The 13387-nt window shown below is 35.9% G+C and overlaps 1 protein-coding gene across 7 annotated transcripts in view; it reads right to left on the reverse strand.

The window, feature by feature from the left end:
* The window catches only part of ARHGAP32 (Rho GTPase activating protein 32), a 300846-nt gene that overhangs the window by 43975 nt on the left and 243484 nt on the right, over positions 1 to 13387 (reverse strand). The window lies entirely within an intron of this gene.

A 13387-nucleotide genomic window follows, 5' to 3' on the forward strand; every position in this document is an offset into this window, starting at 1 on the left:
ATATTTCCACTGATCAATATAGAAAGACAACAGCAATAAAACTGAAAGCAAACAAACAAATCCCCCAGAAAAATGACTTCTGAAAAGTACAGCCTACAGGAAAATCTACTCTAAAAGTCAACATACCACAACTACCATAAACTCAGAGATTAGCTGTGGAATAGAAGACTAATAAGCCACATGGCCTCAATCGGTTTGCAGATGGTTACTGGGAGTCTTACTGAATCTTACTATGTACAGATTCTTGAATGAACCCAAATCTTAAATCCCCTGAACTGATGAAGCCTCCTGTAGGAATTCTGTGCACAGACAGAACGTGTGGCCTGGGGACCACAAGATGGCCTTAGATGGGTTCCTACAGATTGAACCAGCCACTTGCCCTCCATGTGTTTCTGTTTTATAAGAAATATTTATTTCTATTTCCAAACATCATCTTTTCTATGAACTGCGCAAGGGTGATCAACCACACTGGTTTGCCCATAACCAAGAGGTTTCCTGGAACATGAGACTTTAAGTGTTAAAACGAGGAAATTCTAGGCAAACTGGAACAAGGTAGTCATCTTAGATTGTACACAGATTACACGGGGAATTTATTTTTTCGATATCAATTATTTGAAATTTACTTGGAATTGTGAGAAAAATTTTGATGCTATCTCTTCTGACATGTCCTAAAACTCTAGGTAAATTACAACCTCTCTTGTATCCTAGATTCCTTGCTGTAAATTAAATGATATGCTCTCTTACCTGCTAGTGAGACATTGATAGCACTCTTGGGTAACTTCAGAAGTATGTCGCACGTATCATAGCATTACTGTATTTAAAAAGTCACTGGACTTGTAGGAGCTCTATTCTCCCCTAGTTGTTAGCACAGAGTGTGCTACGAATCTTTGTTAAAGAGTGGCCTTCCAACGATTTCTATTCATTTTCAGACATTTTCTACATAAGCTTTAAAATAATTCTGACAAGATTTATCTAAAAATACAAATGAGTTTGGTTTGCGGTAATTTAACATTGGATTTCTATATGTACTTTATGTATTTTTACACACTAACATTATAGTGATAAAATTCTACAATATTTTCACTATTACTACCCGGAAACTGGGTGTATCATCATTTTTATGAACCTCTTATTTCTCTCAGTAAAATTTTCTAATTTTCTTTATGAAAAGATACACTCCACATAAATCTCTGGTTAGAAATATTTTAAGGCATTTTACATTTTTTTGCTGCTCTTGTAGAATAATACTTTTCTTCAATTATGGCTTTCACTGGTAATTACTGGTATATTAGAAAACAATTTCTTTTTTAAAAAATTTTTTTTTTCAACGTTTATTTATTTTTTTGGGACAGAGAGAGACAGAGCATGAATGGGGGAGGGGCAGAGAGAGAGGGAGACACAGAATCGGAAACAGGCTCCAGGCTCCGAGCCATCAGCCCAGAGCCTGATGCGGGGCTCGAACTCACGGACCGCGAGATCGTGACCTGGCTGAAGTCAGACGCTTAACCATCTGCGCCACCCAGGCGCCCCAGAAAACAATTTCTTTATGTATAGTTCAAATCTGATCATTTACCATACTCTCAACAATTAAAAAATTTTTTTAATGTTTATTTATTTTTGACAGAGAGACAGAGAGAGAGAGAGAGAGAGAGAGAGACAGTGTGAGCAGGGAGGGGCAGAGAGAAAGGGAGACACAGAATCTGAAGCAAGCTCCAGGTTCTGAGCTGTCAGCACAGAGCCTGACGCAGGGCTCGAACTCACAAACTGTGAGATCATGACCTGAGCCGAAGTCGGACGCTCAACCAACTGAGCCACCCAGGCGCCCCTCAACAATTTTAAGAGGAATGTAGTTGATCCTTTTGGATTTCATGGATATATCATTGCATCAAAGCAAATATGGTCATTCTATCCTTTTTCTGATAGAAATAAGTTTTTATTTCTGTTTCAGATTTTAATAATTGGCCAGAATTCCAAGATACAATGTTAACAGTGGGCATTCGTATTTTGGTAACAAATTTGATGAAAATGTCTGTTGAATATGACAACTGTATATGTATATGATGTATACGAGAGAGCATTCTTTTAGTCTCAGATCTCCAAGAATGTTTCCTAGGAATGGGAATTGAACTTTAAGTATAATTCATTCGGCAACAAATCTCTAAATGCCTACTATATCTTAGGAACTGTTCTGAGTCCTGAAATTACACTGGGGAACAACTCAGGTGAGCTCCCTGCTGTCACAAAGCTTACCGAGAGAAGAAAGACAATGGAACAATTAAATACAAACACCAACATAGCGAGCATTTATTTTATATTAGTAAGAGCTAGCAATTGCACAAGTGTTTATATTTACTAACCATTCACTTCTCATAGAGCCCTGTAAGGAAAATACTACTACTATTCCCATTTTCAGATGAAGAAACTAAGACACAGAGTGCTAAGTAACAGGTCTAAGGTCATATAACCAGGATTCAAATCACAGGATTCAGGTGGCCTGGCTCAAAACCCAAGCTCTAAGCCACTGTGTGGTACTGCCTAAATTAAGATAACCAGGTAATTTCAGACTGCTTTTAACTGCCCATAAGGAAATGGAGTCAAGTGACAATGTCAAGAGAAAAGAAAAGTACACTGGATAGGGTGGCCAGGGAAGGTGTGAAGACGTCACATCTGATCTGTAAGGCGCTGGGTGTAGAGGGCAAGGAAGACAGTATGGTCTGAAATGAGGAAGAAGAGGTATGCAAAGGCGAGGTACTAGAGGCCACGTTACCAAGTTTGGAATGTACGCAATGAGAACACACTAAACAGCTTAAACACTTTAGGAAAGTTACATTAAAAATAACCCAATATGTGTATTAGGGACACAAATGTGCATTAATAGGGAATTGGTTGAATTATGATACATCTGCACAGAGAATTACTGCTTTTTTTTTTAAAGGAGATACAACCTCACACTTGTCAGAATGGCTAAAATTAACAACTCAGGAAACAACAGGTGTTGGTGAGAATGCAGAGAAAGGGAACCTCTTTACGATGCTGGTGGGAATGCAAACTGGTGCAGCCACCCTGGAAAACAGCATGGAAGTTCCTCAAAAAATTAAAAATAGAACTACCCTATCTATGACCCCGCAATTCCACTACTAGGTATTTATTCAAAGGATACAAAAATGCTGATCAGAAGGTATGTTAGAAAACATAAACCCCAATGTTTATAACAGCACTATCAACAATAGCTAAATTATGGAAAGAGCCCAAATGTCCATCAACAGATGAATGGATAAAGAAGATGTGGTATATATATATACAATGGAGTATTACTCACCGATCCAAAAGAATGAAATCTTGCCATTTGCAACAATGTGGATGGAAGTAGAATGTATTATGGTAAGTGAAATAAGTCAGAGAAAGACAAATATTCACTCATATGTGGAATTTAAGAAACACAACCGATGAAACAGGGCAAGGGAAGAAAAGATAAAAACAGAGGAGGCAAACCGTAAGAGACCTTAAATACAGAGAACAAACTGAGGGTTGCTGGAGGAGTGTTGGGGTTGGGTATGGGTTAAATGGTTGGTGGGCATTAAGGAGGGCACTGGTTGTGACGACCACTGGATGTTATATGTAAGTGATGAATCACTGGGTTCTACTCCTGAAACCAAAACTACACCACATGTTAACTAACTTGAATTTAAATAAAAAATAAAAAAATAAATAAAGGAGGCTCTCTACCTACACTATGGCGTAATCTCCAGGATACATTCTGTCAAAAAGGAACATAGAGAATAGTATATTTTGTATAAGAATGGATGGGGAATACATATATCACACATACATAAATTCACACAAATACATGTATGTGTGTACCTAAGGGTTTATTTTTGCAAAGAGGAACACTTTAACGATAAACCAGAAATTAATAAAAATGGGTAAAGAAAATAGGTGGGGAGAGAAAGCAAAGCTGCTCTGAATTTACCTTTTCATATAGTTTGATTTGATTTTATTTTTTTTTAATGTTTTTATTTATCTTTGAGAGAGAAAGACAGAGCATGAGCAGGGGAGGGGCAGAGAGAAAGGGAGACACAGAATCCAAAGCAGACTCCAGGCTCTGAGCTGTCAGCACAAAGCCCGATGTGGGGCTCGAACTCACGGACTGTGAGATCATGACCTGAGCTGAAGTTGGACGTTCAACCGACTGAGCCACCCAGGTGCCCCATATACATAGTTTGATTTTAAAATTATGTTAACAATCTTTCTACATGTTCAAAAATAAAATTTAGAACATTAAAAAAGCAAATCCTAATTTTGGAAATAGCCTGAAACAATGTATCTCATACATCAAATTGGGAACACTGTCAACAGAGAGAAATTATTTTAAATGACCTGTAAATAGTAAACTGACCATGCTTACTTAGTGGGATATATTCTAGTAACAAAAAAAACCGTACAAAGTAATTTAATCTCATTCAACTGTTTTACTATTGGTAGTAATATCAGTAGTATAATTCGTAAACAATTTTATACATATTGTGGGACAAAACAAATAAATATGTTAATGTTGTTAGGACCCAAGATTTTCGGTGTGAGAGAAAGGAGATACAATAATAAAATCAAAGTCGTCAAGGAAAAACCCCAGTAATGTTAACTTGAGTTGGAAATCTGAACATGAACTTAAAATATACACATATTTCCCCTAAGCTCTAGCCACTGAAAGGGTTAAGAAACAATGACACTCCTCTTGCAGTGAACGCCTTTGGTCTCAGGTGTGGGTTTCTAAATGTCATTCCTTAATCAAATAAACCAAGACTCCCTGGAGAAATGGTTGTTTGCAGGTTGACAGCAGGGAAAGCACAAGGTGAGAGGGTAAAATTCTGTCGTGGCCAAAAGCAAGGGAAACAACCACACCCGGCAGGAGCAGTGCCAAAAAGACAGGTGAACATGCTGCCACTGGCCAGCTCTGGGACACAATGAAGACTCGCATATCACAACGAATGACTATGACTTAGTGTAAAACACCAAACAAATAAAAATTCATGTGTCCACAATAACACTCCCCAGAAGAAAGGATGGAAGAGAATGACAATTTGCAGCACAAATGGAGCTAGAACATTTAAAAAACTGCATGAATAGTTTGCCACCCTGCACTGGCTAGTGGCAAACTAGTAGAGAAAGGAACGTATTTACTTCTTTCGCATCAATTAGCAACAGCCTATCTAGAATGACTAGAATTACTTCTATGTTAACCAGGAAATGCACACGTTCACAATTCAGTGATAGCTATACGGAAATAAGTTATAATCATGATCCTCCAACCAAATTCTCATACACAGTAAAATTACACTAGTCAGAGGGCAGCCGATGTAGAACTGGACTTTCCAGGACACTAGATAGCTCTGACTCTGCTTTTGGTGTGCTAAGTTTGGCTCGTGAACAAGGAAACTTGGCCATCTCTTCCTGCTAGGGTAAAGACTATTTGTGTGTATTTTTCCTAAATAGTGACATAAGCCTCAATTAAAGTAAGGGTTGCAACAGGACACAAAATTAAGAGGAGAGTGTCTTTAGCAACTCCACTCCCATGTGGCACTTGAGGGTTCTGGGAAACTGTGCCGGCATACGTACAACCTGGCTTCTACGATGCGTGGCCAGCCCCCTTGCTTCTGTTACCTTTCCAAAACACATTAAAATAAATTGGCAACTTTAAATCTAAATTTGTAACGGGTCTGGAGGGGTCAGTGTGGTCTCCACCTACCAATCTGTAGTCCAACCTGAGACACCGAAATAACCAGTGTTCATAATGATGACTAGACATAGAGTCTAAAATGACTTCTCAGTCTTCAACGTAAGATTAAACTATGTCTATGTAGTTTCAGTGTTGCTGCTATTGTTAATCTAACTGGCATTCTAGTATATGTGCTGCCGAAGTGAGCACAATCTAATTGGCATTCTAATCCACCACGGTAGAGGCAGTTGGGTAAAGGGCTCTGGCATCCATAATTAAATAATCGGTTGTCCATCAAGATAGATAAACTTCATTACATAGGAAATTTAAACTAATAAAAATACTCAATTTAGTTATACTCAAATTTGAAGACTTCACAACACTTCCAGACATAAATGTCTCTTCATTAATTTGTTCTTTGTATTTTCATTCCATTTCTTAGACAAAAAAATGACCAGAAAAAGCTTACTATGGACACTGACACTGTCCCCGACCCATTGTTTTATAACAAACCAGGAAACTAAGTCAGCAAATCTACGTTTTGAGGAACAGGAGTATGGAATACTGTGAGTTACATCATAAGATTTCTTTTTTTTTTAATTTTATTTTTTATTTTTAAAAATTTACATCCACATTAGTTAGCAGGGCACCTGGGTGGCTCAGTCAGTTAAGCATCCGACTTCGGCTCAGGTCATGATCTCGCAATTCGTGAGTTCAAGCCCCACATCGGGCTCTCTGATGACAGCTTTGAGCCCGGATAGAGCCTGCTTCAGAGTCTGTGTCTCCCTCTCTCTCTATCCCTCACCCACTACACTCTGTCTCTCTCTCTCTCTCAAAAATAAATACACATTAAAAAATAAAAAAACACAAATTAGCATATAATGCAACAATGATTTCAGGAGTAGATTCCTTAGTGCCCCTTACCCATTTAGCCCATCCCCCCTCCCACCATCACAAGGTTTCTACTGAGGAAGGCAGAGTGGGTTTAGGTTTAGACACATTTCAACAAAGGAACATTGGAGGTAGTCGTAAGGGTGACAGGGTTAAGGTTCACCAAACATGCTGAATTAGAGAAACGAAAATGATAACAATGGCGTTTCCACAGATAAAATACGTCAAAAGTAAAACACATACAATATTTAGACAAAAGCAAATCATACCATTTTATATCCGAATTCCCTATTCCAGAGTTAAAATGCAGCATGCGCCACAATGCTAACTTCTTCCTCGTTACTTACACACGGTAGATTTTACATCTGCAGTCTTTTTTCAAACCTGAGACAAACCCAACCAGACCAGTCTTTCCAGTAGTTAAAAGCTTCAGCACTATGACACACAACTCAGCATCTCCAAGGTAAATCTTTACGATGTCGATAACCAGTTTACAGGGCACACTAAAAACAGACGGTTCCGTAAGCCACAGTGAACCCTGACACAGAGACATGGGGCACTGGGTGTTACCAATTACACAAGTGTAATATTTCTCTAGCAAAACTGAAGAATTCTTACTTTCTCAACTAGAGTTCTTACTTTCTCAAACTAGAGTTCTCTAAATTGTGTCTCAGAAATCTTACAGATTGATTTTAGACAGGTTGAGGCTTTGGATTAATTTCTCAGGAAATTAAAAGATGACTTTGCACCAGATAATGGCCTCAGCATTACATTTACCTGATTATATGCACTGAGCTCTAAGATCTGTGATAAATTCATAGTCAAGGAGACAAGTGAAAGGGTAGAAGTGGGATGCATAATACCTGAGGAGACTACCATTATTGAACCTAATAAAATAGGAGTATGACGTTTAACATGTCCAATGGATTTTCATGACTGTACCTAATATCCTTCTTTTGCTCAAAGTTTTCAAACGTATTAGATGCTATTTGGTGGAAATTTAATAGAGGGGAACAGAAATGTAGGCAACTGGACTATATGGATATTTAAGGATCTCGTAACTTCCCAGAATCCAAGCCTCCGTTACAGACTTTGAAATATTTTATGCTAAATAAATATGAAAACATTTAAGTTGAAAAAATGAAATTCCATAAACTTGCTTTTATTTAAGGCTAAACAATAGATCTATTTGTACCAATAAACATGAAGAAAGATTTTCCTCTAAGCAGTGTCAAATGGTCTTTCTTACCTTGTTATTATATACATAGACTAATAAGTTTTAAGAACTGCTCTTCAAGAGTACCTTAAAAATGAATTTTAAGAAAAAACTGTTGAGAGAAATAAAGTCTACCATATTATGCTTGTTTTTAATCTCACTATTATTTAAAAGCCTACTAGTCTAAAACTTGCTTAGACAGTTTTCAGGGCAAATTGATTGGAAAACACGAGCAGAAAACTAGGTCTGGGGTAAGGATGGTCCTGGGTAATCAAGAGCTATGGAACTATTAGAAGTATTAGAGTCCCGTGTAGGTGTGTTTATTTTTTTAAAAATGGGGTGTGTGGGTGGTTCAGTCAGTTGAACGTCCAACTTCGGCTCAGGTCTTGTGGTTTGCAAGTTCAAGCCCTGCATCGGGCTCTGAGCTGACAGCTCAGGGCCTGGAGTCTGCTTTGGATTCTGTGTCTCCCTCTCTCTCTGCCCCTCCCCTTGCTCGTGCTGTCTCTCTGTCTCTCTCTGTCTCTCTCTCTCTCAAAAATAAGTAAACATTAAAAAAACTTTTAAATACTTTGATTATACAGAAAAGTTTAAGAGAATATGACAATATCAATGTACACATCATCTAGCTTTTTCACGCTGTTGACATTTAGCCGTATTATTTCCTCAGATTTTCCTTTTAAATTAAAAAAAAATTAAGTGATACAGACATAGTTGAACCCACGTAACTCCTCCAATCCTGTTTTTTGTACAGAGAGAACTTTTATCCTGAATTTAGTATTATCATTACCATACATGTTTTTATACTTGACACATGTATGTAACCATAAAGAATATATACTACCATTTTAAATGTTTTTAAAATCTGCAGAAATGAAATCATACTATGTTAAACCTTCTGCAAAATCATGTATTCTCAGAATATATAATTGTGATTCCGTATATTCATTTTAACTACATTATAGTATTCCCTTGTAAGTATATACCACCACCTAGACTTCTATTCTCCTACTATCATTGTGAGATTTCCCCAATTTTTGTTATTACAACCAATATTGCACTGAGCAATCTGCTAAGTGTCTCCCTGGGCACCTGTGAGACAACTTCTCTGAAACTCATGTTTAGGCATGGGATTGTTGGATTGTGGAGTGTGTTATTTTTCAATCACATTTCAACTTTGCTAAAATATTCTCTAAAATGATTTACCAACATAGGATGTATTTTGGTGTTTCCATTCTTCATTTCTTTGTCTTAGTTCTTTCAGACTTCTTCATTTTTGCCAAACTGAAATTTTATTCCACTTCAATATGCATTTCTGTGCATGATTTCATATGTTTCTTGGCCATTCAGTTTTCTTCTTTAGTGAGAGAACTGTTCATACCCTTTACCCATTTTAATGTTTGGTTATCTTCTTACTGATAAGCAAGAATTCTTTAAATAATCTGGAGACAAATCCTTTGTTAATTATTCATGTTACAAACATCTTCTCCCAGTACAAATTTTAAAATGTCTTTAAGTATGGTTTCCATGCTTTAAGATATCTTTCCAGCAAGGAAACACTTAAGGTCAGAAACATATTGTACTATTTCCTATAAACCTTTTTTCCTAAAACTTTTTCACTTTCTTGTTTTATTTTATTTTAGACACAGAGAGAGGGAGAGAGAGAGGGAGGGAGAGGGGGAGAGAGAGAGAGAGAGAGAGAAGGAGAAGGGCAGAGGGAGAGAAAGAATCTTAAGCAGACTCCGCGCTCAGTGTGGAGCCCAATGTGGGGCTCAATGCCACATCCCGAGGGTCATGACCTGAGCCAAAACCAAGAGTCTGAAGCTCAACCAATTGAACCACCCAGGCACCCCTGCTTTTTTTTGTTTTCTTTTGTTTTTTAACTATTTTGTATGGCTGGAATGAGGTTGAGATATAATCATATTACTTTTTTCCTTATGCATAACCAATGGTATTTCATCACCTTTTATTGAGTAATCATTTCTCTACTAACTTTTGATTCGTTTTCTTTTAATGTTTATTTATTTTTGAGAGAGAGAGAGTGCAAACAGGGGAAGGACAGAGAGAGAAGAGGACAGAGGATCTGAAGCAGGCTATGCGCTGACAGCAGAGAGTCCAATGAGGGGCTCGAACTCACGAACCATGAGATCATGGCCTGAGCTGAAGTCGGATACTTAACTGAATGAGCCACCCAGGTGCCCCTAATACTGATTCTTATATGAAAATGCGTATAGTGTGTGAGGGGTCTCTTCCTCAGTTCTCTTAATTCTGTCAGTCTCTTCTCTCCATTAATACCTTACTTTCTTAAGTTCTAGCACTTTATAAGTCTTAATATCTAGAAAGATGAGTCCCTTCTATTTACTCTTCAAAACTGCCTTTATATTTTTAGCCCTTTACTCTTTTAGAATTTTAGAATCAGCTTGTCAAATTAAAGGAGGAAAAAATTGGGGGGAATCTGACTAAAGCTGTACTGAATTATAGATTATTTTCAACGAGAATGGATTTATGATACTGAGCCTTCCTGTACACAAACAGAAAATCTCTGCTCTTAAGATTCTTTATGTCCTTCAGTAAATTTTTCTAACTCTTCCCCATAAAGGTCTTATGTATTTTTTTTTTTGTTATAGCTGTTCTTAGGAACTTTATGGTTTTTACTGCTACTGTAAATGGTACTATTTTCTAAACTACATTTTCTAATTGTTACTGGTGCATAAAAACTCAATTAGCATGCTGTGATGAACTGTTTCCTTCCAACTATGCCCCTACAACTTCTAGCTGTATGTTTGTGGACAAAGTGTGTAACTCTCAGTCCTTCATTTTCATCATCTACGAAAAAGTTAAAAACAGTAACTACCTAATGGGATTGTGACGTTGTGAGGATTAAACAAGAGTATAAGGCACTTAGTGCTAGACAGAAAAAATTAATGTTGAGTGCTATTTCCCTGAATAATTTTTGTTCAGCAACCTTGCTCAATTCTCTTCTAATAATTTGACTATAGACTCTTCTGGATTTGTAGACAATTAACAACAAAGATCTGCTGATTTGCTTTTCTTCCTTTCCAATCTTTTAACTTCTTCTTGTCTAATATCACTGACCCTCTAAAGAACAATTATCTTGTTCTTGACTTTAAATAGATTGTTTCTTAAGTCTCACCATTAAGAATAAAATTTTCATGGGGTATTTTGGATGGAATCCTTAAATATATTAAAGAAATTCCCTACTTTAATTGCTAAGATAAAAAAAAAAATGAACAAGTGTTGACCTTTATCACATGATTACTTTGCATCTATTAAGAGATTAGTTTCTCTTAATTTTTAAGTTTTGAATGTGGCAAACTAAATTTATATCCACTTTTATACTTATGTAAGTTCCCTTTACTCCCACTTCCCTTGTATCTTTGTAAGGATAGAAATGGATACAGGAGACTAAAGAAGGAAATGGAAGGAAATGGTAATTAAAAAAAAAAAAAGTCTTAAGCCAAAGTTCCATCTCAGGAACTCTAATAAACAAGGGAGTACTGTAAACATATTAGAAGTGACTTTCATTATAGGAACACAAGCAAAATAATTCTACAGGGTACAAGTATAGACAAAGAATTCTAAAAACAAAAACTAATAGGTTGCCGACGCATTTTTAGCGAGAAACTATATGACATAGATTTACATTTGCAGTCTTAAGTAAAGAGCTGAAGTGAACTGTGTTACTTAGTATTTTCAAATTTATTAATGGGGATATTGACAAGAGATATAAAAATTAACTTATTTTTAGCATGCACTGTCATATGTCCTGAAAGGATCTTTGGGCAACCAACAAACATAGCTTTGGAATCATTTAGTAAATAATCATGCCAGGGGAAAATGTAATATAATTCTTCTTTAGTTTATAGCTTTGAGTGTCAATTAAATTGGTTCAAACTAACCAACAAAGCTTTTATTTGACATTAAGTGAACTCAGAAATTGAGCTGTGATTCACTAGAATAATAATTCTACAAACCTTTTAAAGAAAAATTTCTGGATAGTTGAACAAGATTCTAACACGTGACTCAAATATAAATTAAGCAGACTGAACCAAAAACACATTTTTCCAATACTACAGAACCTTTGGAACTTTCCCTTTTGCAAAAAAAAAAAAAAAAAAAAAAAAAAAAAAAAACTTCAACATAAACAAAGCTTTTAGGATGAATAATGATATAAAGGAAGTTCTTTAAGTCAATAACTGAAAATACACATAAATAATTTTGATGTTGTGGTTTTTTTGATCTTATAAAAAAACACCCTCCAAATCAGAGTAAAGAAGTTTCTTGCACACCAAACTTATAGTAAGTTTTTACTTTCTGGAATAAGGACATGTCCAAGAAGTTAAGTCTCTGACTCTATTTTTATCTCTGAAAATCTTCTGGTCTAGCTTGTATTAGTTCTCCCTCAACCTAGCTCTACCCATGGCCTGGTTCAAACTCCTATGATGAAAAAGATAAATTTAGTCCTAAACCAGATATCCAACAAAAACTGAGGGAAAAGTCTAGAAATGGTAATAGCCATGAAATAGTAATATCATGACAATAACTACAGTATAGCTAATATTTATTGAGTGCTTACTATGTGCCAGTGCTTTCCATGTGTTAACCAACTAAAACTCAGTTTGTGTTAGCATCACACTCTAAATGAATTAAACTCAAAATATAAACCAGTATCTGATCACTAGAATCTTCTTCTCAAAAGTTTATGTCACAAAAACAGGTATATTAAGTAAAATCTAATTCATCTCCCATTACATTCAATGTGATGACTTTTAAATGTAATAAAGGTTATAAGAATAATAATACCTTCATGCTTTTCCTTTCTTCAATGTATACAGCTCTAATTATCAAAATGACCTATGACTCATATTCCTTTTCTCCAGTTTATTTCATGCTATCCTATAATATCTAAATATGTGGTAAAAATATTCAATAGGCATAAAATTTTAGCAACTCTATTTGAAGATTTACAAATACATGAACCAATGGACTAGTAATTGAATGTTTTTATGCCTTTCCAATAATAAAACAAATAGTCCAATGAAGGTCATCCATTCAATCAAGCCTATTATTGGCCAGGCATGAGCAGGTGAAAGATGGACTGAGCATATGCAGATACAGTGTTAGTCCTGATTCTGCCAATAACTTGCTCTCAGATTTTAGATGACATAAATAACCATGTCTAGATGTCAGTTTAATAACATGAAAAATGAGAAGTTTAACCAATTTACAAATTTGAAATTTCAGTGAAAATACCTGCGAAATCATGAAATACTCTGACAAAATATAACGTTAGAACAGCATGGGAAGCTCCGAAGTCCGTGGAAAACATCTTTGCTGTAGGAAAATTTATCAGAAGGAAAAAAAGACATCATTTAAAACTTCACTGAAGACCTAGTAAGAAAATAAATTAGGCTTTGTAAATCATCTTGGAAAAGGCTGGTATAAAAATTTAGGATAGAAAGATCACTGTTAAATGTTACTGGTTTTATGCATACTAAATCAGGGTTATTAGCACTTTTTAAGTAAAATTAATTTTAATTAAATCATTG

The sequence above is a fragment of the Prionailurus viverrinus genome, chromosome D1 (assembly GCF_022837055.1).
Source record: "Prionailurus viverrinus isolate Anna chromosome D1, UM_Priviv_1.0, whole genome shotgun sequence".
In the NCBI taxonomy this organism is placed as follows: Eukaryota; Metazoa; Chordata; class Mammalia; order Carnivora; family Felidae; genus Prionailurus; species Prionailurus viverrinus.